Consider the following 12,622-nt stretch of genomic DNA (forward strand, 5'->3'; position numbering starts at 1 on the left):
CTGAGAAAGCGGAACAGATGTGTGTCATACATTAAATTGAATGCTTAATATGCTTAGCTAGGGTTTAACAGCGCATGCATACGGGAAGATGTTAGTTCCGGGCTGATCACCGAACACTGATTTATTATGTTCTTTCGGAACATTTTGCGTGTGTGTGTGTGTGTGTGTGTGTGTGTGTGTGTGTGGTGGGGGAGGGGGGGGTAGTTAGACGCTAGTCTGGATCCCAGCGGGTCAGGTCGCAACGGCGCTGCGGAGGTTCCCTCCTGGCCACACGTATAAACCCTGTGTTTTTCCGCGGGTAAAATAAGGATTCTTGTGGGAAGTGGCCCAGGCTGGGAAATGCCGCTTCATTCTTAGAAATGCCTCCTCAAGATATGTGTGCGGCATGTGGGTGATCTTTCTCAGCCATCTGTTTACATTTTTTTTTCCTTAGGGGGACTCCCTTTGCCAATGCTAAAGTCATTTTCTCTTTTTAAGGAATTTTATTTCAAAGGAAAACCATATTTAAAGTTGAAACCCAGTCTTGCTTGTGCAGACAGTTACAACTCTCTTTCAAGATGAATTGTGACATTTGTATGTCTGCACTCTTTGTGTTTGGAGATGACCGAACACAATACTGTAGTAGGGGCCAAGGGCAGGCCCACCTAAAATGTGCCCCAGTGGCATATTGATTATTTTGAATTGAAGCCACTTGGGAATCAGTCAGGCAAAGGACACTCAGGTCCCCTCTGGCCTCCTGAAAACCGAAGACAAATCTCCCACCTGAAAGGTGCCCTCCCTGTAGAAAGAAGTAACAAGACATCCTGACCACCAGAGACAGGAATTGTAAAGCTGAGAAAGCTGTACAAACAAATTGTTACTTTTCTTTTTACTAATCTACTACTCCAACTCAAATTCCACTTAGAATTCCTAACCAGTTAAAATTTCCAAACACGTTTTCTTTATCGTGTCAAGGCTTCACAAATGTATTGTCTCATTGTCTAAAATGTGTAAAAACCGCCTTCGTCATTTGTTTGGGTCGCAATCTCATTCTTCGGCCTCCATGTGCCCATAATAAAACTTTGGTTTTTCTCTCCTGTTAATCTGTCTTCATGGAAATTTAATTCTTTTTTTAAAAAAACTTTTAATGTTTATTTATTTTTGAGAGTGTGAGAGAGAAACAGTGCACAGCAGGGGAGGGGCAGAGACAAGGAGACAGAATCTGAAGCAGACTCCAGGCTCTGAGCTGTCGGCACAGAGCCTGACGTGGGGCTTAACCTCACAAACTGTGATATCATGACCTGAGCCAAAGTCGGACCCTTAACCGACTGAGCCACTCAGGCGCCCCTAAATGGGAAATTTAATTTAGAGTCCAGTTAGAAGAACCTAGGACTAAGTACAATTTCTTCCTCCCTTTCAGTATCCATCAGAAGCTACAAAAACTGATTCTGCATGTGGAAATAGAGATACTCTCAGAACTATGAATTTATTGCCTCCTATTTTATTAGGTTGTCTACTGTCGGTTGTATTTCACACCATTTTTTTTTTTTGCATGTAACTTCTCAAGTTGTTATTTCGTTTTATAACTGAAAGGTAGTTTAATATTATCATTCATGAACTAAGGAACATCCTCGGCTTGCCTGTGGTACGTATTTAGGACATGACAGAGTTAGGAATAAGCCCGGGTTTTCCTTTGCTCTAGACATAAGAACAAAAATATATTAAGCATCCTTTCTGTGCCTGGCATTCTATATCTGCCTTCTCCCCAGTCCGCCAATCTGAATGACATCCTTATCTGTTGGCGTGACACTTTTAGGAGTGGAAAAGTTAGACCAAAAATTTGATGACTGCTCTTTTAAATAACTTTCTGGCTTTTATACATTTTTCTTGTCGAATGATATTTTAGCCAAGAATTGATTTGCATTTATGTACTTGATGCAATTCAAAATTTTCTGCATCATCTAACTCTATTAAAGGGGTGACAATTTTATTTTATTTTTGTAAAGAATTCATTCCTAGATCTCAATAAAAAACAATACCCAGGTCGACTTCCATGGCAGGAATTAAAAAGTTGCGGAAATTGTATTTGTTGTGCAAAGAATTGAACGTTATTGAAAGTTGCCTTTTTTTACTGATTTTTTAAAGTTTATTTATTTACTTGGGAGAGGGAGAAGGAGAGAAAGAGAGAACGAACAAGCAGGGGAGGGGCAGAGAGAGAGGAAGACACAGAATCTGAAGTTGGCTCCAGGTTCTGAGCTGTCAGCACAGAGCCTGATGGCAGGGCTTGAACTCAAGAACCTCAAGATCATGACCTGGGCCAAAGTCAGACAAATAACTGACTGAGCCACCCAGGTGCCCCAAAAGTTTTAAGCTTCTCTTAAAAATAAAAGATTGTTTTTATGATTTTATTATTATTATTATTACTATTACTTTTTTTTTGAGAGAGAGAGAGAGAGAACACCAGTTGGGGAGGGGCAAAGGGAGAGGGAGAGAGACTTTTAAGCAGGGTCCATGCTCAGTGGAGACCCCAACACAGGGCTCAATTCCACAGCCCTGAGATCACAACCTGAGCCAAAATCAAGAGTCAGACACTCAACTGACTGAGCCACACTGGCGCCCCTTTACATAAAGGATTGTTTTTAAAATTTTTTTTTTCAACATTTATTTATTTTTGGGACAGAGAGAGACAGAGCATGAACGGGGAAGGGGCAGAGAGAGAGGGAGACACAGTACTGGAAACAGGCTCCAGGCTCTGAGCCATCAGCCCAGAGCCCGACGCGGGGCTCAAACTCACGGACCGCGAGACCGTGACCTGGCTGAAGTCGGACGCTTAACCGACTGCGCCACCCAGGCGCCCCTTTGGATTGTTTTTAAATTAACTGAAATGGAGAGCGGAACCATGAGAGCTGAGCGAGGACAGTCAGCGTAAGCAAGTTTTGCGTTGGCAGTTTTCTGTCCCTTTCGCACCTATTTTCTGCCTCTGTTCTCTTTTGTATTTATTCATTCATTATTCAGCCAATGCTAACTGACTTCCTGGGTAGGCCAGGTGCTGTGCTAATTTGGGGCTTATAAAACGGGCACATTCCCTGTAGTCAAAGAGCTTATAATCTTACCGAGGAGACGATGAACAAAATGTTCATATTTAATTCTTTTATTATTATTTTAGTAAGTGCTCCGAAGAATGTGTCAGACTCTGTTGATCATATATACTCTAGCCATTCCAACCGCCTTCCTTTCTCCTTCCCGAACTATCTAACCAGTCTCCCTTGCAGTATGAGCTACAATACAACACAGCTGTGGTCGGTACAGGATAGAGGAAGGGTGAGGACTGTTGAGAAGTGTTTTACCTGCAGCTGGGGGTGATACACGCAAAAGGAAAGCATCCTTTCCCCTTTTCTACCTTGAATGAAGTTGGGTCAGGGCATGATGTGTGGAGTTCTGATAGCCGCCTTGCAGCCATACGACGATGACCCTCAATCAAAAAGTGGGCATGCACAGAATGGCAGAGCAGAAAGGGGAAAAGTCTCCATCTTGAATAATGATTTTGAAATGTTGTGCTGATGCTGGAAGTGAGTACTTTGCAACCGTTTTGTGATGTGAGGTCATTTATTGTCCGTATTGCTGAAATCCCTTCCACTGGGTGATCTGTCCCTTGTAGCCAAATGCACTCCTATCTGATACAGAAAAGAGTATGGCACTCAGAGAATGTATAGCAGGGAGACCTGAGATGTTTCGACTGGAAGAAACAGAACATACACATTTTTTTTTTTTAAGAAAGGAAGGAATTGTAAGAAAGGAACCCAAGCAGGCTCCATGCTGTCAGCACAGAGCCCGACACGGGGATCGATTTCACAAACTGAGATCATGACCTGAGCCAAAATCAAGAGTCATATGCTCAACCGACTGAGCCACCCAGGTGTCCCCAGAACAGAGAAAGAATTTTAAAACCAGAGAGTAATCTGAATAAATTTTCATTTAAGACCATGAATTGGAGGTAGGCAAGAGTGGAGGCAAGAATATGAAGCTTGCAGTGTCCAAGGAAGAGTTGATGGCAGGGGAGATGGAAAAATGTGATGAAATTTAAGATATACTTTATCTGCCCACCAACCAGATAGGGTTGAATCACCAGTTATGTGAGGGAGATGAAGAACAGGTGTCATGGTTGACTCTCTTGACTGGTGATGCAGCAACTGAGTGAAGGTTCATGTGTAGGCAGATGGGGATTGCTAGAGGATGAGAAGATTTGAGAGTGAAGTATCTTGATTTTTAGCATTGGCTGCATTAAATTTGGGATTCCTATGAAGTTTTCGAGTGAAGATGTCACGTAGGCAGTTGACGTGTAGATGCAGAGCTAGGATGAGGGGTCTGGGCTGGAAAAGTATATTGGGAATTGCTGCTATGTAGATGCTCTTCAAGGTCACAGGAGTGGAATGAATTGTCTTGGGAGGAACTTGGAAGTGAGAAGAGAAGAAGATGTAGAATTTAGCCCTGAGGAACTTCAGAGTCCGTGAAAGCTGAAGTTGGAATGGCTGGGGAGGTAGGAGGAACATCAGGAAAGCGGGATGCTAATAAAATACTCTTTGAGAGAAGCGTATTATGAGGAATGTTCATGACCTCCCATCCTTTGTGTTGAAGCTTAAATGTAACTTCCTTAAAGAAGAGATCCCAGACTCACCAGGTGAACTGGTATCTTCCTATTATTTCTCAGACCCCGTCCCCTTCCCGTAAGTGCTCATCGTGATGGGTAATTAAGATTTCTCATGTATTCACTTTCCCTCCCTCTAGAACATAAGCTGTGTGAGGATATAGACTATGTCATTGTATTTGCCACTGTATTCCCAGTGCCTAGCAAGTATACACTAAACAAGGATGCAATTAGAATTCACTGAAAAATTGCTTAAATATATTAAAAATCCTCAAAAATACTTGCTATCATGTCAGCAATAACGAGGAGTTTCCAATTTCTCCCCGACCCCAAATCGTTCCTTTCGAACACTCTGAGATAACAATGATGAAAATGGCAGTTGATGAGTTTTATTGCCTAGGTCCTAACACAAGGCTGGAGTGTGCCTCCAGCAGTAATTGATGAATAGCGATTTTAATTTGGACTCACTCCTCCAGTTAATGGAAGGGGATAACTCTAGTTAAAAGAAAGCAAATTACTTAGTGAATATACTTCTGTTAAGGGAAAAACGAATTCCCTAATTTGTACCCTCCAAGCCCTGACATTCACAACGCTGTTTTCCTGATTGACTAGCTGTGGTGTTTGCATTTTTAATGTCCTGTATTAGTAAAGACGATGGCTTCCAAAACAAAGAAAATCAGATGTTAAAAAAAAAAAAAAAAAAAGAACCCTGTGATTATAAATAGGTTGACTTCAGATGTAAATGCTGGCACTACATGGCTGTTTTGGATCAAAGGCAATTTTGATGCTTTGATCTAAAAGAAAAAGCAATATATTCTAAGAATCAGTTGCATAGATGGAGAAAAATCTCAATATTGGCTTTTTAATTTTTAGTGCTTATTAGAAGGACTGTTTAGTTTAAAGGGGGGGGGGAACCCTAACAGATACATGAGATGAGAAAATAGCAATCAGATGAATTTTTGAGTATGGATGTTTTCTCTCCATTTCTGCCTACCATTGTCAACCGATATTAACTCACAGGGATTTCCTGTTTCATCAAACAATTTAAGGGGCACTTTTTTTTATTTAATTGTCTTTAGAAAGACTATGTTGGTCTTGTGGATTTTTTTTATTATGTCTGTTTTTATATGTTTATTTCAGAAACAATTAATATGCATCATAGACAAATCAGAAAATTCAGATATGGAGAAAAATGAAGAAAAGAGACAATTCAGATAACTGCATGCCCACTTATGTATGTTCTTCTGCATATATGCATTTAAATAAATAAATGTGTGTATACACACACACACACACACACACACACACAGGTGCACATACCTAATCTAAAAAGATCATAACAGGGATGCCTCGGTGGCCTGAGTTGGTTAAGCATCTGACTCTTGATTTTGGCTCAGGTCATGATCTCCATGATCTCATGGTTGTGAGATAAAGACCTGCATCAGGCTGCATAAGATTCTCTCTCCCTCTCCCTCAACTCCTCCTCTGTTCATGTGCACACATTCTCTCACTCTCTCTCAAAAAAATAAAAATAAATCAAAATAAATAAATTATAACATATTTTTCTTTTAGCATACTATTTTTGCTTAACCAATTGCCTTTTAGTTAACCAATATTCATTCTATACATTTTTAGCAGCTGCATAGTATTCTATCATTTTGATATATTATAATTAACTTGACCATCTCATTATTGCTGACCAGTTAGGTTGTTTTCGTATACGTGCTGCTGATGCAAGCACTCAATTAGGTTGTTTTAATGTTTGGCTGTTAGAGATTTGGCTGCCATCTTTGAGGGCTAAATCTTTGTGTAAATCCTATATTCTTTCCTTATAAAAAATTCCTAGAAGTAGAAGAGCCATGATGATCTTTCATGATGTTTTTTTATACTTATGTCCTAATTTTCCTTCTAAAATATTGCTTACCTTCTCACTAGTGGAGTATGAGTGTGTGTGTGTGTGTGTGTGTGTGTGTGTGTGTGTGTTAACCTTTGACATCACAGGGGTTTTTAGCTTTGTCAATTTAGCAGGTAAGCCATGTGTATACCCACACTTACAGACATGTTTTCCTTCTAGTGTTATTTATTGACATAGCTCTTTCTGAGGGATCTTTTTATTTTTTTTTCTTTTTTTTTTTATTATTTTTTTTCAACGTTTTTTATTTATTTTTGGGACAGAGAGAGACAGAGCATGAACAGGGGAGGGGCAGAGAGAGAGGGAGACACAGAATCGGAAACAGGCTCCAGGCTCTGAGCCATCAGCCCAGAGCCCGACGCGGGGCTCGAACTCACGGACCGCGAGATCCTGACCTGGCTGAAGTCGGACGCTTAACCGACTGCGCCACCCAGGCGCCCCGAGGGATCTTTTTTAGACAGAGGTATTGACATGCAACTGTGGGCTATACCTAGGTTTCAAATGTGAGGCCGATAAGTTTGCAGTTCTTCATTCTAGAGGAAGATCAGAATCCTCCTCTATTCTTTAGGAGAATAGTTATTCTCTTTACACTCTTTAGGAGTCCTGGTTATTCACTAGGAGAAGGAGTAGCAAGAAGAAGAGTATAGGAAATTCATTGAATACACACTCACCAAAGGTCCATTACGGGCCCAGTCCTACGATGCAAAGAGAAAACAAGAAAAAGGAGCCCAATAGCATCTCCCAATATGGTCCCCCAGAAGAAGGCAGAGATTTTCACTGGAATACTATACCTGAGAAATGTGTTACCTTTTCTTTCTTTTTTTTTTTTTTTTACATTTTTTAAAAATGTTTATTCATTTTGGAGAGACAGAGAGAGTACGAGGAAGAGAGGGGCAGAGAGAGAGGGAGACACAGAATCCAAAGCAGGCTCCAGGCTCCGAGCTGTCAGCACAGAGCCCGACGCGGGGCTCAAACTCACAAACTGCGAGATCATGACCTGAGCTGAAGTCGGACGCTCAACTGACTGAGCCACCGAGGTGCCCCAGAAATGTGTTACCTTTTAGCCCCACTTAGATTTTTATTCTGGGTGGTAACTGATATTGCAAATGACAATTACTATATGCCATTTTTTACACAAAATTGTGCAAGAAAAGAAAGAAGGAAGGGAAAGTAGATTTATTAGAGAACCTGGAACACACGGTGTCAGATTTGTGAGGATTTCTTTGTTAGCCCTTGTTTTTCTTCCTGGAGTTCCTATGGAAGTGCCATTAGATGGTTTGAAAATACTAAACAATCTGATGATCAAAGAAATTCTTATTTTCACGCCAGGGAACACTCACACTTCCCCCTACACAGGCACATTGTAAGTTTCCTTGGAATGACAGCCTCCTGAGTAATGTGGCAGAAAAAGAGGAAGGTAGGTGTTTCAAACTGATGAGAAAAAAGAAGCATTTTGCTTGTAGGAGAGACATCAGTCTCCTGTGCTTCGTGCTGCCAAAATTACTCTCCATGTCTTAGATGTTCCCGCACGAACAGAGAAAATTTTTAGAGTTTTTAGCAAGGTTGAGATTGCCTAAAACTGGCAGAACTCATCAAATTCATGGTTGCTAAATCGCCCTTTCCTTTTTAAATTCTTGGCTTTTTTTTTTAATTGTAATAAACCCAAATTGATTTTCTTTTCATGAGGCTTTTGGAAATTTGTGCATGTGCACGTTTGTATGTGTGCATCGCGTCAAGAATAAAAAAAGGCTCACATGCTTTCAGTCAGTCGTGACAAGCCCCTGTATCATGTCTGCTTTCCATTTCCCTGAGGTAAAGGGAGATAGTGATTAATGTTCAAGTTGCACATACTCAAAATCCATTATGTCTGTTTCCACTGAATAAACCAGTAATTGGGTTTTAGGGTTTATGGTTGGTACTGCATTTGTCATTAGTTTTGACCAAGGATTTGCACTTTGTTTTGGATCTGTGCTCCTTTTAGCCTAATATATTAATGCCTTTGTGAACTGTGGCTCCAAGGGATAAGTTATTGCATCATTGTGGTTATCCTACCTGATTTCCGTCAGTAGTTACCAACTTGTCGTAAATGGGCCCTAGTCCCAACGCAGAACCCTTTTCGTGGTTTTTGGAAGCCGTATACAGCAGACTGAACTACCGGAGGGCAGAAGGGATCTTATTCATTGCTAAGGTCCCACTGCTTAGTACAAAGCTTGACATTCAATGCTCAGTGAAATGTTTCCTGAAGTGAACTGACTTTGTGTCTTTTTCCAATACCATCAAATGGTGATGTGTTTTCAATCTGTTACCTGCAGTGTGAAGTAGTATGTCCTTCATCATCACCACCTGATCTCTTTCAAGTCTTAAAAAGTGCCCCTTCCTGCCAATATGTTGCAATTTTGACGGGGTGTAGAAACTGTTTGCCTTATCCATATGGCTTGATATATCCATTACCTCCTCGCATCCCCTTTCATGTTGGCACTTGAAAAAAAAGTCTTTACTCTCAACTGTGCCAACATTTGGCCTTTTATCTACATGCCTCAGAGACCAATAATAAATCAGTGACTCATGCTTTCCTTTTTCAGAAACCATATTGTCTTTCCCCTAGGAAGTTATTTTCGTTTTAGTGTCTAATGATGCTGTTCTTTATTGGCGACTGGACAAGCGGAAGAGATACTTGCTTTTCTAAGGCTCCCTGGGTCCTCTCTTGACCCCTTCTAATGAACAGAATGACATTGACAATCTGCCTGTTTGCAGTGTGGGATCCAGTATCTTGGCCAGCAGCTTCCCAATTTCATCCTTGAGTTCCTTCAGACCTTTGGGTGACTGCCACCTGGTCCTACTGATTAAGCTACAATAATTTCGTCCGTTTGACTTAGATGAGTTGGGGTGTTGGCCACTATTGGACTTAATACCTTCTGCCTGTCTATTTCTGGAGAAGCCTCAGAGTGTGGGAATCTCTCTGATATCCTTCCAGGTAAAGACTTCATTCTTCATAACAGCCATCCCGTTTCAGTAGGGGACCCCAACCTTTGCTTCTCTGCCAGCCATCATAGAAGACTTTCAGATTTGCTAAAAGGATAAAAAGTGGGGGCAGGAGTGGGGGAGAAATTCTACCCTTGTGTCCCAGCAGTTGAAAATATCCCGGAAGGAGGATTCTATTTACAGATTGCTTTTTTTTTTGTATCCTACCTTACAACAAAACTGATGAGGGTCTCATTATATGGGAGGGTTCTGTAAGCTAAAATCTAAGAAAAACGAGATACCTAGAGTAAAAGGGCACAAAAGGAAACGTGGAATGAAGCTAATGGAAAAATTCTTGCCGTAATTAGCATGCTAGATCTGCCTCAGGTGGATAGAATTTGGTTTTCACATTTTTAAAGGATTCCAAGCATCTGCCATTTTTTTTTTTTTTTTTTTTTTGCCTTTTATTTTTTATGAACTAACTGCAACAGGCTTTCTCTTTTATTTCTACTCCCTGGTATGACACGGGAGGCCCTTTTGACTTCTTAGAAAAAATTGTTCCGTTTGTTTTCCTTTGCACAATTCTAATTGTCATATGTGTTGTTTTCCAAGGAAGATATTTGAAAACATACCTGACATTCCTAGTTGGGCTTTCCAGCTTTGTTGTTTCAAGGACAGAAAATTTCAGGGAGTCCGTTTTCTTCTGGGTTCTTTCTTCTTCCATGGCCATTCCAAATGTTAATATGAGTACATGTGAACAGAATTATTCTGATTTTGTAGAAACTCAGGGGTGGCAAATGTAGATTTATTTTTCGTAGGCTTTTAGGAATTGTATGTAAACCCTAATTTGTAGGAAAATTGTTAACAGCAATAATAAATTAATTGTAGAATTAATTAATTTCCCTGAATAGAAAAAGGCAAACTCTGTAAAATAGTCACCATATCTTTAAATTCAAGGTGTATGTAACTTATGTATGCAAGCACTTATGCATACACATTCACACAGCAAATATACCTGCCCTGAAGTCATTTTGATATTGATGAACAATTATAATTTAGGGAGTTGTGTTAATTGCAAAAGTAACTCCATAACCTCTCTGATAGTTCATTCTGAGGGCTTTTGTTGGGGGGGAGGGGGTTGGAAGATGTTGGTCGTTTTTTCTTAAAGTTTTTTTTTTTTTAAAGATACATTCAAAGAATATAACTAGAAGCACAGAAGTCCCCCATGTACTCTGTCTTGTTATTGGCTTTTGCTTTGTTTTTAGTTCTTCTCTGTAGTATGGATCCTCAAATAATATAGTTTATTTTTACCTTTCTGAAGGAATCATATATATATTTTTTGGCTTGGCTTTGTTGTTGCTCAGATTTACCTTATGTCTGTAAGATTCATCCGTGTTTTGACGCAATCTGATGATTCATTTTCACTGCTGTATAGTTTTCCATATGATTATAGCACAATTGGTTTATCTTTGCTCCAGTGATGGACACTTGGGTTATTACAACTTCGGACTTTTACAAAAATTGGCTGTGAACGTTTTTGTGCACATATCTTCACTGCTTGCTATACCTCCAAGATTCCATCTGGCCTAATTTTCCTTTTTCTTGAAGACCTAATTTAGGAATTTCTTAGTGGATCCAAAGGCAGCATATTCTGTTAGGCTTTGCTTCTTTGAAAATGGCTTTATTTCATTTTTTTCTGGAAGTAGAATTCTGACAGTGATTTGCTTTTGGTACTTTAATGATTTTTTCCTTTTCTTTCCCCCTGTTGTGTGTTAGAAAGTTAACTAACTCATTTTTTTTGATGACAACATTACTTTTTATTTTGGCTTCCTTGAAGATTTTCAAGTAGTCTTTAATTTTCTGTTTATGGTGTTGTAAATATGGATTCTGTGGGGTTTATCTAGCTTTGGCTTTATTGGGCTTATTAAATCTGTGGAATGATATTTTTCCAAATTTTGAAGACTATTCACTTAATTATTAACTCCCTCCTTTTCTTTCTCTTTCTGATGGACTGTCCAATTAAATGTATTTGATATCTTCTCACTGTTCCTTTCTCTATTTTGTATGTTTCATAATTTTTTCTTTCCACGCTTTGTTGTGGATAACTTTGATAATCTTTGTTGAAATTCATGAATTCTGTCTTCAGCTACATCTAATCCAGTTTTCTTTTAATTGAGTCTTTTTCACATATATAATGCCTCTAGGTTCTTGCTGACGTTTGTTAAGATCAGCCTCTATCTCCATGACCATTGCACGCCTAGATTTACACCTAGTCTACCTCTGTTAACTCTGATATCTAAATTCCCTTGAGCGCTGTTCCCATTGATTCTTGTATCTGTGATTCCTGGCTCCCTATCTAGAGAGACACCTTATAATGTTTGATGGCTTAAGGAATATTTTGTTTGAAAGATTACCTTTAGGAATAATTTAAAAGATGGAGTGGAGTTACCTACCTTGGGAGAGAAGATTTTATTTTCATTATTCTGGGCATCCAGGGGAATTAGCAGCCCAGGACCAAAGCTTGAAGTTTTTCTCGATCTCTAGAGTATATACCCTACCGCCATTCCAGGGTGGAGATCTTTGAATCCTAAACAAGAGGAAGAATTGCTTTACTGCCCTTAGTGACGCTGAACACCTTTGAACTCTGTTTCCTGAAGTACTTGGAGTGCCTGTTTCCACACATGGGGGCCACTATCTCTGTTCCCTCGCTTTATCCTTCTGCCTCCTGTATTAGCTATCCTCCCTCAGTCTGAAAATGTCCCTGGGGTAGAGACATTTCTGGCTGAACTTCCTGAGCTCCCTTCCTCTCCTTGGACCTTCCAGAAGTTTATTTCTGTCTTGGTAGGTCTGTGATGCTTTTCGTTAGATGCAGTTTTTATGCTTTGTTTCAGCATATTTTGTTTTCTACAGGAGGAGCATTTCCAACTGATCTAGTCCTTTATTATTAGAATTTGGCTTTTTAATAATCAGCTGCTATTCAGCACCGCCGGCGGGAATAAGCATTTGTTAGCTTATTCATCCTTTCAATCAACCCGCAAAAATGTACTGCCTCCTATGTGTTAGATGAGTAAGGCATCATCCCTACCCTATGTGAACTCAAAGGCTAGTACGGGAAACAGATTTTA

At 39.9% G+C, this 12,622-nt stretch overlaps 1 protein-coding gene across 1 annotated transcript in view; it reads left to right on the top strand.

Annotated features, from left to right (window-relative positions):
- Nucleotides 1–12,622, top strand: part of GADL1 (glutamate decarboxylase like 1) — a 170,279-nt gene that overhangs the window by 62,915 nt on the left and 94,742 nt on the right. The window lies entirely within an intron of this gene.

This window comes from Herpailurus yagouaroundi, unplaced genomic scaffold, assembly GCF_014898765.1.
Source record: "Herpailurus yagouaroundi ecotype Mexico unplaced genomic scaffold, PumYag 159, whole genome shotgun sequence".
NCBI classification, from domain to species: domain Eukaryota; kingdom Metazoa; phylum Chordata; class Mammalia; order Carnivora; family Felidae; genus Herpailurus; species Herpailurus yagouaroundi.